The sequence below is a fragment of the Stenella coeruleoalba genome (assembly GCF_951394435.1).
Source record: "Stenella coeruleoalba genome assembly, chromosome: 2".
Taxonomy (NCBI): Eukaryota; Metazoa; Chordata; class Mammalia; order Artiodactyla; family Delphinidae; genus Stenella; species Stenella coeruleoalba.
The window spans coordinates 17,433,813-17,449,641 of NC_137147.1; the positions used below are offsets into that span (position 1 = coordinate 17,433,813).

At 39.9% G+C, this 15,829-nt stretch overlaps 1 protein-coding gene across 6 annotated transcripts in view; it reads right to left on the reverse strand.

The window, feature by feature from the left end:
* FLRT2 (fibronectin leucine rich transmembrane protein 2) overlaps positions 1-15,829 on the reverse strand; it is a 106,606-nt gene that overhangs the window by 70,167 nt on the left and 20,610 nt on the right. The window contains exon 2 of one of the 6 annotated variants that reach the window (XM_079905879.1): positions 13,329-13,500. The exons of the other annotated variants lie outside the window; for them this stretch is intronic. The gene's annotated coding sequence lies outside the window, so the exon portion shown is untranslated. The remainder of the gene's footprint in view (positions 1-13,328; positions 13,501-15,829) is intronic. 6 annotated transcript variants of the gene reach the window in all.

Sequence of the window (15,829 nt, forward strand, 5' to 3'; positions counted from 1 at the left end):
CTTGTCATTTTCCTATACTGGCTTATCTGTCAGCATGGCCTAGATATGGCAGAAAGCAGAGACCCATCTTTCTTATTCTAATGACTGGGGGTATGGGAGAATCTTACAAAAGTTGATGCGTTTTGCTTATTCATCCTCTATTGAAAGCAGTGAAGTCTCTGTCTGGAGGACTAACAAAGCAATGGCTTTTCTCCCTTAAGATAACAGCCTGTCGGTAGGCATTTTGTAATAAACTCCATTACAGGTTCTAAACCTTCCCAAGGCCCCATGGATTCAATAGGTAGGAGTACATCAGTGTTACGCGTCAAGTACATTTTCCCTCATGACTTGTAACAGCTCTTTTAATGTAGGAGTCTTTTTATGCTATTTCCAAGTGTCTTTTAGGCATGACAACCCAAAATAGCAACCTTTCTTTTTTTTTTTTTTTTTTGCGGTACGTGGGCCTCCCACTGTTGTGGCCTCTCCCGTTGCGGAGCACAGGCTCCGGACACACAGGCTCAGCGGCCATGGATCACGGGCCCAGCCACTACGCGGCACGTGAGATCTTCCCGGACCGGGGCATGAACCCGCGTCTCCTGCATCGGCAGGCGGACTCTCAACCACTGCACCACCAGGGAAGCCCGCAACCCTTTTTTAAAGCTAACAACCTGTATTTTAAAACCAATAACCTGAGCACAAGGACCCTCAAGCATATACATCTTATATATTCTCTGTATTCTGAAATCATTTGAAAATTTAAAAAGTAAATAAATTTGGTCACTAGCCATGCATGTACTGGAGCAATGGTGATATTCCTATTAATCAGATTAAGAAACTATCGGGGTTCCAGATGCTGTAATAACACCCCGAATAGCTCCATCAAAGTCATTATTTTTACACCCAGCCCATTAAACCGATTGCAGAATCCCCTTGTCTCATATCCACATTTTAACTGAAAATGGATGTGACAGATTTCTTATGAGAAAAGTAATAGCACACAAGTGACATTATGACAAAAGCTATTTTTATGACTCCATACATCCTGGTAATATTAATATCACTTCTCTTATGAAAAAACAATATATGACACTGCAGACTGCATGCCATCTTGGTCAGGAAGAATTTTGCTATCCTCGTCCTGATAAAAACAAAAACAAAACTGTTTTTAAAGTAGGGTATTTAATTTCCTTTTTCTTAAGATCCCTGAAAGAAATGGAAATGACAGAAATGAGTCTAGTTTAAAATAAGACTTTAGGATTTCTGTGGCTTTGCATCTTGAATGTTCTATAAAATATCTTATAAATTCTGTTCCTAAGACCGGTGTAGTTCATAACTCTACAACTCTTTTCCTTCTGTCATAGAAATGGTGAGAAAGAAACAAGATAAAACCAGAGATCATATGATAAATATCCTACCTCCTCCTTACCATGAAACAACCAGTGTGTACATTCAAATTTTCACTTTCAATATCATATACATTCATTGGAACCCAACAATTCAGGAGTTTGAAATCTCTTTTATATTGAGGAAGCAATATTTTAAAATCCCGAAGACTTGACTGAATCATAAAGTTAAATTCTTTGCTTTCTGGTAAGACCAGGGATGCAGCTAAGAACTAATTCATGGCTATACAGGAAATATGAGAACAATTTCATGAAACAAAAGGAGATAAATTTAAATGGGTATTACTGTACAAACTTAGGACAGGGTAATCCACATGAAATGTGCCTTAATGTATGAACTACCCCATAGAATCAGAATAATAATCACCACTAGGACTTACACATGAATAATAGTCTTCAACTTGCAAATCACTTTTAGATAGGATCTCACAACTGATCACCACAAAAACCTTTGAGATCAGCACTATTATGCTTCTCATCATATAGATGAAGGTGTTGATTTGCAGAGCTGCACAGTTTAAGAACTATGACATTAAATTACATACCATTTGTTTCAATCACGATAGGTACTGTACTATTTTTCTGCAATAGTGTTAACCATGCCTACAAAAGACACAGAAAATGGTTCATATTACAGGACCTTCCTTACAAATACTTTTTTTCATGCTATCTATGAGTCTAACAGAACACTCAGAAACCTAGCCCTTTTTGCCAAAGTCAAAATGTCTTCACATAGATCTTCCATGAATACATTTTGCACGGTCTCGGTTGGAACAATGGACATGTAATGATTTAGGCTCTTAATTACCTAAATATGTTGCTAACTCAGTTGTTAGTTTTTGTTTGTCGAATTTTTGATTATCCTGCATCCCTCTAAGATAATCAATTTATACTAAAATGAGGGAAACCAGTGTCCCTTTTAACACTCCCAAATTGGTCCTCACCAAAGGGTTAAAAAAAAAAAAAATCACTAAATCTTCTAAACCTATCCATCCAACTCAAGCAATACATAGTCATCAGCCAAATCAATCCATGAGACATGAAAAAAAAAGTTATTTGGCTATAACGTTCTCCATATACAGGCAGAGAAGAACAGGTTGCCAAGTGTCACTTTGGTTTTCCACCATGTTAATACTGAAAACAGTGCACTGAAGTGTGAACCCCCCTGCCTGCCCTATACTTCCCTTGATAACACCATCTTATGATCAATTGAAGGAAAGGGATCAATGCCCTGACGTCCAGCTGTCCATTCAAGCATCAAATGTAGGGGTACTTATTTTTAAGGGTCTTTTCATGCTCAGACTTCTACCTGTGTCGACACTGTCTTCTTTTTCACTCTATGTCTTCATTGAGATTTAGAGTGAACCGTCATCTATGAAGTTATATACAAATATCAGACACACCCTCTACCTAGGAGGAAATATATGTAATATTTTCTGTTTTTTTGAGAGAGAAGTCCAACTCTCTCTGTTTTTGTTTTTCTTTCCCAAGATCATATAAAGTACTGGGGTTTGGAGGTAACAGAAAATCTGAACGATGTCAGTCACAACAGAAGTACCCTTGGGAAGCACTCAATGAATCTGGCATTTGTTAAATAGCATAGACTTTGGAGTCACATAGAGCTGGTCCCATTCCAATCTCATCATTTTCTGGCTGTGTGTCCCTGGTGACAGAGGTAACTGTTGTGATATTACTTGGGTGTAATTGTAATTATGAAATTCTTATTTCATAAGACTTCTGTAATGGTTACACTGAGTAAGGCAACAGTGTCCAGAAGACCATAATTCTCAAAAAATGGTATGTGTTTCTTTTAAGAACTAGATGTCCTATTGATGCTTCCAGCTATCTAATTTTACTTAAGAAAAAACAAAGTTAAAAATGCATTTCTTTATTATTTATCTTTATATTTAACACAGTGGAAACAGCCTTCAAAAAGCAGAAACAAGAAGCCCAGGTTCCAATTCACACAGCTTCTCAATCACCTCTGGGTCTCTGGGACTCAAGAGCTTTGTCTCTTCTTACCAGGTTCTGTTACAATCCATTGATTTTTTCCTCACAGTATAAAATTTCCTTCGTTTAATTTCATTGGGCCATTTCCCCTGGGTCACTCTGACTGATTATGTTCCTTGTTGTTTATACTGTTCAACCTTCAATAGATTTCATTTTGAAGAACATGATGCAATCATGTGATTCTTTCTTGTTATTGAACTGTCGTTGCCTAAAGAATGTCCTAAAGAACAGGAAAATAATTGATGCCCATAAGCATCACAATCTTTAAGACAATTATGAGGTAAATTAGAGATCTTGCATCTTGATCAAAGAAAAAAAAAAGTGGAGTAGGGTTGAGACTTGGGAACTAACCTCAAGTAGCTGACATTATATACCTACCTACTCTCTCCCCCTCTCTGATATTTATACCATCTCATTTGATTCTCAGAACAAGGCCATGAGTTGGTATTACCTCAGTTTACAGAAGAGGAGACTGTATTTCCAGAAAGTCAAATAACCTGCCTCACAGCCCAAAAAAGGGTAGAGACTGCACTCAGACTTGGTCTTCTTGATGCTAACTGCCATACATCCTCTATGGAGAATCCAGGAATAATATTAAAACTTTACATTGTCTACATTACATTCCGATTACTTTGGGTTTGAATTTCAGAAATATCCATGTCTACATGAAATGAAGTGTCCCTTTGGAAACCTGAAGCAGGTCTGAGAAGCTGACCAGGTGTGCAGTAACTTTCAGAAGGAAATGAAGCCTTTCCTCCCACGGACGCTCTCCCCCCATTTGTTCAGTAGCTGCTCTAAGCATTCCATTTCAGAAACTATCTGCAGTTAGTCCAAGTACTTACTTATAGTTTTAAAATGCAAGTATTTTCAGAAAACAAACATTGAGCATTGGTGTCAGTCATATTCACTGTAGTAGAAATGAGTTCCAACTTATCTTGAGACCAGTTGTATTGGTAAGAGAGCTTGAGGACAGAAAAGAAACATGGTGACAGAAGTGTCCCACAGAAGGGGGGTTGGGCAGCTCTGGAACTGGTAGGGGCACTAAAGCCAAACAACAGAAACTAAATACAAAGACAACAAGAGCCACAACCGAAACAATTTTGTAATTTTACCCAAGGCTTGGGGCTGTCTTAAAGAACTAATGATTTTCAAGGCTCCGTTATTATACATTTTAAAATAAGGGAAATTTACCATTCTATGTGTGTGATTCTATGTGATCTCACTCCTACTTTATCACTGTATACTAGGCAACCTTTCTGCAATTTTACTGGTGTCAACAATATCACTTGCTGTAATAATGGGAGGAGAATTTCCATGCAGGCAAAAGCCATGTGTTAGGATGCCTTGTTTTCTACCTGCCGGGGTTCTGTGAGTGTTCTAGTGTATTTCCAGCACTCATTCTGCCCAATTCATAATCTAACAGATGGCACCATTAAGCAAGTATCCTCCGTAAGTCAGTCTCTTTGAAAATGAGGGCAAAGAAATGCAGAATAAAATTCCGTTGACTAGAAGAAAAAGGGTCCTTACTCCTTACATTATGTCGACAATGGCTGACAAATTTCTCGCGGATATAATCTTGCAGAACATATGCACGGTAACGTTTTACAGCAACATAAACTGATATTGTGAGATACCTTGATAAATAGTTACTTTCTCACCCCAGGCTGTGTGCTTCCCTCTCCAGACACATACAGCTCCCATTACCACCCGACAGCCGGGGGAGAATTACACACTGCTCAGTAGACGGCTTCTGAAACAGTAAGGAGATGTTAAAAAGCTGCACTGAAATTAGGGCATTGGAGCAGAAGCATGTTAAACAGAATGTAATATCAGCTTTGGAGGCAAAGAAATATCCAATGTGCAACAGAAAGGTAACGAGGGAAAAAAAATCTAGTGTTCCACGCACTGACAGTGAGCTATTAACAAGGTAAAATGACCAAGTATCGGTGCAATTTGGAGCTTGCATTTTCTGTTTTGGGAATTACGATAATGTGACAAGGTTATCGTTACAATTAGGAGAGTAATTAAAGTAGCAGCGTAATTGCTCTTCTGCATTTTTTTTTGTAGTCGAAAAGATCTAATTGTATAAAAAAAGAGGAGAGAAAAGAACATTCTTCATTTACTTTTTAAAATTTCTCACAAGCATCTATCTCAGAACCCAAGAGCAGGCATACTCGTCACACTGCACCTAGCACCTTTCAATTTTCTTCCCTTGAACCACTTTTTTTTAGCTGTTACAAATTACTTGTCACATACCATGGATTTTATGTGTGAAGACTGTCTTTATTAGGAGTCAGTTTCTGGTGTGTGTGATATTATTTCTAAATCTGATAGGTTAAGATATTTTTCTCCTTCGTGCTTCCTGATTCTGGACTTAGTTTCAAGTAATTGTATGTTCACACTGTCTCACCTATAAAAATGAGGAAAAACAGAATTGTTTCACCCGGGTGGGTACAGCTCCACATACAGTAGACAAGTAAAACTTTAGAAATAAATAAATAAACCTACCCAACCCTGAAGAGTCGGAGCTGGGACAGACAAGGTCTGTCTGTCTGGCAGAAACACTTTGAAGAACAGAAAGGAGGAAGCAGCATGAAAAGATTTGTTGAAATTTCTGGGGGGAGAAGGGAGCGACTCTGGCAGAGATGCAAGAAAGTCAACATTTTTGCTCAAATCCTATGGGCTGTCCAGGGCTTCCCTGGTGGCGCAGTGGTTGAGAGTCTGCCTGCCGATGCAGGGGACACGGGTTCGTGCCCCGGTCTGGGAAGATCCCACATGCCGCGGAGCGGCTGGGCCCGTGAGCCATGGCCGCTGAGCCTGCGCGTCTGGAGCCTGTGCTCCGCAACGGAAGAGGCCACAGCAGTGAGAGGCCGGCATACCGCAAAAAAAAAAAAAAACCTGTCCATCCGACATGAAAGAGTGAAGGAGACAGGAAAGCCACTAAAAGCCGCTGATGCCAGGGGAAGCCCAGGGTCTGGAGTCTAACCTGTAACCTGCATCTAACCTCTGGATGGCAATGGACAGCACAGACCTGGCGAAGAGTGGTGAGTTCCAAGAACATTCCTGGAGGGAAACCGAGCCGCATGATCCTGTGCAAGTGACAGCACTTCTGTAAGCCTCCCTTTCCTTACCTGAAAAAGTGATCCTATTCCGCTAATTTGTTGAGCTGCTAAGAGGTAAAAAGAAAAAAAATGCATAAAAAGACTTTATAAACAACATCTGTATTACATGTACTCATATGTACATACATTACACATATATGTATGTATACACATATATTACATAGCGCATATAATCTTTACCATATGCAACTATGGTTTAGCTCCCGGGCTCCCTTTCCTCTAGGTAGTGCCTTTCAAAGGACAGCTGAACTATTTAGAAACAAAAGAACTCATATTCATTTTGCTGCAAGTTTTGCCCCAAAAGTGATTACTTCCTTTGCCTGGTAGACCTCACACTGCTTATCTGCTTAGCCAATTCTTGTTCCTTCAGCAAGGATCAGCTAAAAGGTTACTTCCTTGTGGAGCCTTCCCAGACTCCCAGAGGAGAAACGAGCCCCACTTCTACTCTGCCTCCAGACCTCTGTGTACATCCCCCCATCCCAGCTTGTCCTCTTGTCCATCTACCACCAGACCATGAACAGCTTGAGACAGGGGCTGAGTCCCTGCATCTCCGTACTGCTAGGCTGAGCATGTGTTCAAAAAGTATGTGTCAGCTGAGCTGAATAACAGATTCTTCATTAGGAGTAACTACGACAGTTATATATGTCTGTATATGCAGATGCATATTCATGTGTACAAATCTATGTGTATACATGTGCTTTTACGTGTATTTATCTGGCCTCATAAATATATTTTAAACACAGTTGTCTTTGATGAGGACACTAAACTGTTAGGAAGCCACTAGCCACCCACATTACCAGATCCGGAGAAAGTGATGGGAATAACTAGTTCCTTTACTTCGGATTACCTTATTCCCTAAAGGTTATTAACTCCTCTGGCAATAACAGCATCTCACAATCACTCTAAAGAAACGCTATCCAATATGCATGATGCAAAAGGATTTGAAAAACAAAATGTTGATCTGGAAGGGAATCATGTAGCGGGAACTCCCCGGTGAATAAACACCTTGACACTGATGCTACAGCTGCTGTTCATCTGAGCAACTGCATCTTCCCCTCTCTTTTGTGATGTGATTTTAAACTGAAAGCATTAGGTAGCTAGAAGCACTGTAATTAAAGCTTCAAGCAGAAAATGATTGAAGAAGCACTGAAAAAGACTTCTCCTTCAAAAGTGCATTTCAATTCTCCCCTTGTCTCTAGAAGACAAATGCTTCTGACAGTCTGTATTTTACTACTGTTTCATTTAATAATGCATATCGACATTCATCCAGGAACGTCAGCCGTTGCTTTACTTCTCATTTTAAATCAGCTAAGCACCTGCCCATTCCCATGACTCCAATCCCCTCCCTCCACCCACCCAGCTTGTTTTCTCTGTTTGTTCTCACTTACTTTTTAAATTAATTTTTGAAGCAAGGATATATGTTTCAGGGTGAACACACTAATTCCCTAAAAGACCTGAATATAACTCTGGGGGCAAAGGAGAGCCACTTGCCTCTTGTTCTGCTTACAAAATGACAAAATCATAACCCAATTGAAAACATACACACACACATGCAGAGGACATACACGTTCCAAGAGCAAAAGAGACTACACGGAGGCTTCAATATTCTTATGGTCTGTACTTAGAACATAGTAAGAGATACTGTCTACAAAATTCCATCGTGTGCTTTATTTCCTAAGAAGGATTCCAGGTTCACTATTTCTATAATCACCATTTTCCTTCTAATATGAGCTTGTGCTATATACAAGTTACTTCTAGAAGTGTCTTTTGTGTTTTGCTTTTATTTTTATACTTTCTGGGTTTGTGTAGGGATGTTAACTAGCCCATCTCCTTTTTGAAAATCCAGGTACCCTACTAATAATACCTTATAGTCATAATGCGGTAAACTTAAGGAAGAAATCATTTAAGCAAATTTATTCATCACTTCATTAAATACTCAGTTAGGAGCTGTGGAGGTGTTTCAAGATAAATATGATATGAACCTTGCTCTCAAAGAATCAGCAAACTAGTAACAGAGCTACCTCATAAAAATGCTTTAAAAAAGAACACTCTAAATTAGTTATGAATTTAAGCCTCCCATCAAGTAACAGGGTCTGTGTTTTTTGAAGGGGTTTATCACTTAGAAAACAGGAAGAGTTCACAAAGTCTTTTACTAGATCAATTATAAAAGGTAGAGAAATTGTGCTAGTAAGGCGTTATTTATAAGTAATAGTCATAGTTATTACTTTCATATGCATGTACTACATGCCAAGCATTGTTCCGAGCACACAGTATTAATTCATTTAATTCTCCCAACACCTTTATGTGGTAGACATTATCTCCATGCTCTAGTTGAGAAAACTAAGGCCCGGAGAGACAAGTAACTTACCTAAGGCAACCAAGTACAATGACAAGGAGGGATCTGAGCCCTACAGAGACCGCCTCCAGCGCTAGCTTAATCATTTCCTACAACTGCCTCTAAGCCTTGGCGCGCCCCTGCAGTATAGAACATACGCAACTTACCGGGTCGAAAATGGATTTTCTCCAAGGAACATGTGTGGTCCTCAGACCAAGCTCAGGCTATGATTCCACTTTTTTTTTTTTTTTTTTTTTTTTTTGCGGTACGCGGGCCTCTCACTGTTGTGGCCTGTCCCGTTGTGGAGCACAGGCTCCGGATGCACAGGCTCAGCGGCCATGGCTCACAGGCCCAGCCGCTCTGCGGTATGTGGGATCTTCCCGGACCGGGGCACGAACCCGTGTCCCCTGCATCGGCAGGCGGACTCTCAACCACTGCGCCACAGGGAAGCCTCTATGATTCCATTTTTAAAGCTACAATATTTTTAGCAATAGAATTTTGTCACTAACTTTTTAAAAATTAATAGAGCACTACCTGTAGGTGAAATTAGGGAAAGAAAGAAGGGTATTTGGGATGTAGGCTAGAGCTTGTCAAAAGGTAAGTTAAATATCTGAAATTAAGCTCTTACCAATAAAATTAGTGTGCCCTGCACACACACACGTACACCTAATTTTCAACCACCCAGTGGGCCTTCTTTTAGAATGGTGAATACTGCGGATGAAATCCATATAGTTGTCTTTAGGATATGAAACTTTAAAAAAATTATAAATGTCCAGACAGCACTGCTTATTACTGCTTTAATTTAAGAGAATCACTGTATATTCCAGACAGTCTTACGAAAGTACAAATCTTCTATATTCACAAGACTGAATTTATCCACTTAATAGTGAATTTCTTAATTATATGCCTTCTATCTATAGTGTATTAACATCTCACTGCTAGAAAATAGAAACATGCATACATCTTTATGCTTATTTCTTCTGCTAATTATTTTTTAATTAATTAATTAATTTATTTATTTATTTATTTATTTTTGGCCGTGTTGGGTCTTCGTTGCTGCATGCAGGCTTTTCTCTAGTTGCGGCCAGTGGGGGCTATTCTTCATTGCGGTGCGCAAGCTTCTCATTGTGCTGGCTTCTCTTTGTTGCAGAGCACGGGCTCTAGGTGCAGGGGCTTCAGTAGTTGCGGCACATGGGCTCAGTAGTTGTGGATCTCGGGCTCTAGAGCGCAGGCTCAGTAGTTGTGGTGCACGGGCTTAGTTGCTCTGCGGCATGTGGTATCTTCCCGGACCAGGGCTTGAACCATGTCCCCTGCATTGGCAGGTGGATTCTTAACCACTGCGCCACCAGGGAAGTCCCTTTCTCCTGCTAATTATTAAAAGTGTTTTTAGTCATCACTTTTCTAATTTTTAATAGTTGGAGTTCTTCCCATTTTCTTCTCTCCTTACCAGATTCATTTTAAGATTTTAGATAGGGAAGAAATAGCTATGTTGCTGACCTGTAGCATCTCACAGGAATTTAGGCATATTCTGACATACTAACTAGTTCATTTCTGAAGGTACATCAAGATTATTAGGGCTGCTAACCTCCTTTGGCCCCTTAGCTCAAGATGTGAATCTACTGTGAAATCTGATGTGAAAAGACTTCAGTACCTTGTCACTCTTAGATTTCCCCTCCTTCCCTTTCAATAAAGATAGCTTTTACACAGAGTAAACTAGCATACCAAGTGGTCTCTAAGGACCACAATTGCATTACCAGAATGATGCCTGTCTCCATTAGAAAGGCATTATTAGATGATGTTATAGGTCTTTAATCCACATCAGTGTGTTCTGCAGGTGTGATCTATACCCAGTGGGTGAGGGCATGGGAAGCTGATGTGATACCAAGCACCACCTCTGACTGCAGGACAGCAAACCACCTTCAGGGAAAAAGGACCTCAGAATCAGACCTTAGCAGCATCCAGTAGTGATGTAGAATTGTTCTCTTAACTGGGCCGAGTGACTGAAATTCATAGCAGCACCTCTCTATTTTTAAATTCAGAAAAGAATGGCAAACATAACCATTCCTCAGATAAGTTAAACACCACACTCATATTCACAATCCTAATTGTTTGGTCAAAGTTAATGAATTAAATTTTACAAATAATGGATCAAGTAGAAATATCACAATTTTAAGAGGGAAAGAGTCTCGGCCCGATTAGGTGAGTTGAATTCATTGTCAGCTCTAACTAGAACGTCAGGATTCAGTTAAGGAAAAGGGTGGGAGGATTCAAAATAGATATTCAAACCACACAGACGTGGTCTGATAAAACCGCAGAGTCATCTGTATGCCACTTGCAGGCTTTGAAAAAAAAATGAAAATGTAATACATCCTGAACTGTATTTCTTAGGTACACTAATATATCAGGAAATGAAGCACATAATACTTCCACTCTGCAGGAAAGGCGTCTGCACCCTGTGATCGCTCACTGACAAATGTTTATCTTCTACAATGTCTTTTTTGCAAGATGACAGTTTAAATCCTGTAGGAAGAACACTAAACTAGCACTTAGAACTTCCTTGTATTTGGGACTTCAATAAGTACTTGTTGATCGCTGGCTCAAACATGAATCTTTTCTTACCTAAAAATATGTGGTGTCTTGTAGAGGGTAATGAAGCCCTCTAATAAGTTCAGCTCTTTGAAAAAGAAAAATATAAAATATTTCCCCCTTTCTTCTACATGAGTATGAAAACAAGAAAGGAGGCTTGGCTTTCTGTTACTGATGAGATTTTCCTTTCAACTGAAACCCTCAAGATCACATTTGAAAATATCTGCCTTACCTTATAAGCTGATGAATATAAAACTGAATCTATGTTGTTTTTCGGATAACTGTGTCAAGCACATAGGCAGAGCTGTGTTTTAATGTACTCCGAAGTTCCTCTGTTATGCCGTGTCTTCAGTAGGACAAAAAGACTCTATACTTTTCCAAAATTACAATGTAGAACCACCACCAAAACTTATACTCAGGGCTTCCCTGGTAGCACAGTGGTTGAGAATCTGCCTGCTAATGCAGGGGACACAGATTCGAGCCCTGGTCTGGGAGGATCCCACATGCCGCGGAGCAACTAGGCCCATGAGCCACAACTACTGAGCCTGCGCGTCTGGAGCTTGTGCTCCACAACAAGAGAGGCCGCGATAGTTAGAGGCCCGCGCACCACGATGAAGAGTGGCCCCCGCTTGCCACAACTAGAGAAAGCCCTCGCACAGAAACGAAGACCCAACACAGCAAAAATAAATAAATTAATTAATAAACTCCTACCCCCAACATCTTCTTTAAAAAAAAAAAAAAAAACTTACACTCATCTACAGAGGTAACATGAGGTCATCTTTCTTTTTTTTAATTAATTAATTAGGATGCGTCGGGTCTTGGTTGCAGCATGCGGGATCTTCGTTGAGGCCTGTGGGATCTTTTGTTACGATGAACGGGCTCTTCATTGCGGCACGTGGGCTTCTCTCTAGTTGTGGTGCGCAGGCTCTAGAGTGCAGGGGCTCAGTAGTCGTGGCATGCGGGCTTAGCTGCCCCGCGGCATGTGGGACCTTAGTTCCCCGACCAGGGATCAAACCTGCATCCCCTGTATTGGAAGGTGGATTCTTAACCACTGGACCACCAAGGAAGTCCTGAAATCATCTTTCTTTTTACCTTCTCCCTCAATCTTTCCTTCCGTCCCCCTCCCTTCTCTCACTCCTTTCCACCACAAATATTCGTTGAAACCCTACTATACCCCTGGAATCTGAAAGTAAAAGTGTAATTCAGACAGCCATCATCCCAAGGGGTTCAACAAGGTGAAAGGACCCTTAGATGGTCCCACTGAGGGAGAGGAAGAGAAAGCAAGTGGATCATTGGGGCAAGTGTTTAAAAGTCGGCCACTACAAAATACCCTGTCTACATCCTTAAAAAGATTGTATCATCACATCTCATCCTGATTTTATGTTTTGTGGCCAATAAACCTTTATCACTGCAATATCCACTGCATCCTTTTGCTCTGTCTCAATGCTGCAAAGGAGAACAGTTGTGCATTTCATAACAAAGACCAATGCAGATACCTGTAAAATCTTACTTGAATCAAAAGAAAAGAGCTAACAGGTGGAAGGTGGCTGCTCTCTCATTGTCCCCTGCCTTATTCACTATCTATTGTGTCTGAAAGTATTTAATTTACAAAAAATCCCCTAGTTAAAATTTAATGTGGGAGTCCTAGCCTGAGCACTGCATCCAGAAATGCCATTCCTCCACAGTCTTCTAAATCTAGACCTAGAGGTTAGGCTGGTAAAATTTTCAGAGAAATAATGCAGTGGCAGAAGCATCAGATACACGAGCAACAGGATTCATTAGTTACAGCAGTGCAGGTCTCTTGGAAGGATTTCTGGAATCATTTCTTCACATCAAAGGTTTCACAATCAGCCTTCTAAATTGCTCCATAAACCGAAAGGTCTCGTGTCTTACCTGTCTATACCAGGAAATTCCATGCTGTGGCAGAATCATCAACAGTATCTTCATGAAACACTGGCTGAGCTCCTAGAGGGAACGAGAGGGACCACACCTCTCATGGAAGAGGCCTGTGGGATGTTCTTCTGTGATCATCTGCCCTTGGTAGCTTCGAAGGGCATGACTTGGGCTGTTGGGTCAGTAATACAGGGACACATTAACGTCTATTTCTTTTCCAAAACATCAGTGATGCTTGTCTTACCTTTTTTTGAATAAGCCATGTTGGAAGACTTGTTAATATTTATTGAGCACATAACTGCACCAGATACTATGCTAAATGCTCGGCATGCATTTAATCCTCACGGCAACTTGTTTTTTTAAAAATAAAAACGTATTTAATAGAATTCCAAATTTGAAAAAACATATGGAAATAATAATAGTGATGATCATTACCAGTATTTGGCATTATACATGATTTATATTTTCCTTTCTATAATTCTTAAGTGTTTAGTTTGTTTTCTAGTTATTGGATGTTGCCACTGCTATATCAATTTCTTTTTCTTTGGCATCTTTCTGCTTTACTGTTGTGGTTGATGGTGGAGTTTTTGTTGTTGTTTATTTGTTTGCTTTGTTTAATTTCTTTTTGTGTGGTATAATCTTCCATTCTTTTATTTTAGAACTTCAGGTATAGTTTTTTAATAGGGGTGAGATGTCTCTTATAAATAGCATAGTACCCATTTATTTCCTTTATCAAATCTGAGAATCTCTAACTAACGTGTGAATTAAATCTACTCACATTTACTTTGATTACTTATATATTTATTTTCATTTTTTTATTAACGTGACTTTTCTTTGGTTTATATTTTGTTTGGGGGTTTTGTTTTTTTTCTTTTTTAAAAATTTATTTTATTGAAATATAGTTGATTTACAATGTTCTGTTAAATTCTGCTGTGCAGCTAAGTGACTCAGTTATACATACATTCTTTTTCATATTCTTTTCCATTATGGTTTATCACGGGATATTGAATATTGTTCCCTGTGCTATACAGTAGGAGCTTGTTGTTTATCCTCAACTTTTTAAAGGAGGTTTTAGTTTTGCTGTCCCCGCTGCACAGATGAGAAAGGTGAGGCTTATAGAGATTAAGTACCTTGCCAGGGTGCCAGAGCTGTGAAGTAGTGAAGGCAGCTACAAGCCCAAGCAGACAAGATCCAGAGCCTAGCTTCTAACCACTAATGCTGGCTCCCTAGATTCTGAGAATTAAAGAATTACTGGAGGGCTTCCCTGGTGGCGTTAGTGGTTGAGAGTCCGCCTGCCGATGCAGGGGACACGGGTTCGTGCCCCGGTCCGGGAAGATCCCACATGCCGCGGAGCAGCTAGGCCCGTGAGCCATGGCCCGTGAGCCATGGCCGCTGAGCCTGCGCGTCCGGAGCCTGTGCTCCGCAACCGGGAGAGGCCACAACAGTGAGAGGCCCGCGTGCCGCAAAAAAAAAAAAAAAAAAGAAAAAGAAAAGAAAAGAAAAGAAAAAGAGTTACTGGAACTGTCCAGTCTTAAACAAATGAAGAAACTGAGGCTCAAGACAGTTGAGAAATTTGACAGAAATCAAAGATTTTTTTTAGAGACAGCACAAAACTAGAATTCAGAACATCTGCCCACTAGCCTATTGCTCTTTTGATGATCCCACACTGCTTGTCCAGTCCAGCTCATGGCACCAATTGTTGATAAGATGACTATTTGATACATAGCTATACAAAACAGAAATGGACATGACCTTCTCCATTTCATCTTCCTCTCTGAGAATCTTTGAGATAGTGATAATTGTGCACACCCCACCTACTACAGGAGACAGGAAAGTAAAATGATATAAGTAAACTGAAAGCTTTAAGAAATAGGAATTACAAAAATGGAAAGGATTACGAAAAACAGTTCCCATCTTCATGGTTCCATTTCATGCTATGCTTTCTCTCTGGCAATAATTAAATTAAAACTTTAGTTATTCCATTAGGGTCCACTGCAATCCTAAATAAAAGGAATCTTTTAGGGATTTCAAGGCAGAACATACATATAAATCCATCCATGCATGCACTCATCCAGCCATTCATTCAAGAACTTAAGATACAGTGGTAGTTAGCCAAACACACCAAAAACTAACAATATGCTAAGATCCTACTAGGCATAATATTTTGCATAGTTTATTTCACTTAATCTTTATAAGAACTCTTTAAAATATTAATGTCTTCATTTTATACAAGAAGTTGAGATAAAATGTATAATTTGCCCAAAGTGTCACAGTTAGGTAGTAATAGAGCTGGTATTCAAACTCAGGCCCACCTAATTCTAACACTGAACAACCATGCTGTCCTTGACATTCCCTCTACCTGGAGTCATGTTTGGATGTGCCGATGACCACAAAGTACTATCCCTCCCAACCCCTCCCGTTAAACAGGACAAGCAGAGGTGACACAGGAGCACCTATTGCTATCACTTGGGCTCTAGAGAGTTAAATCATAGAGTGATATG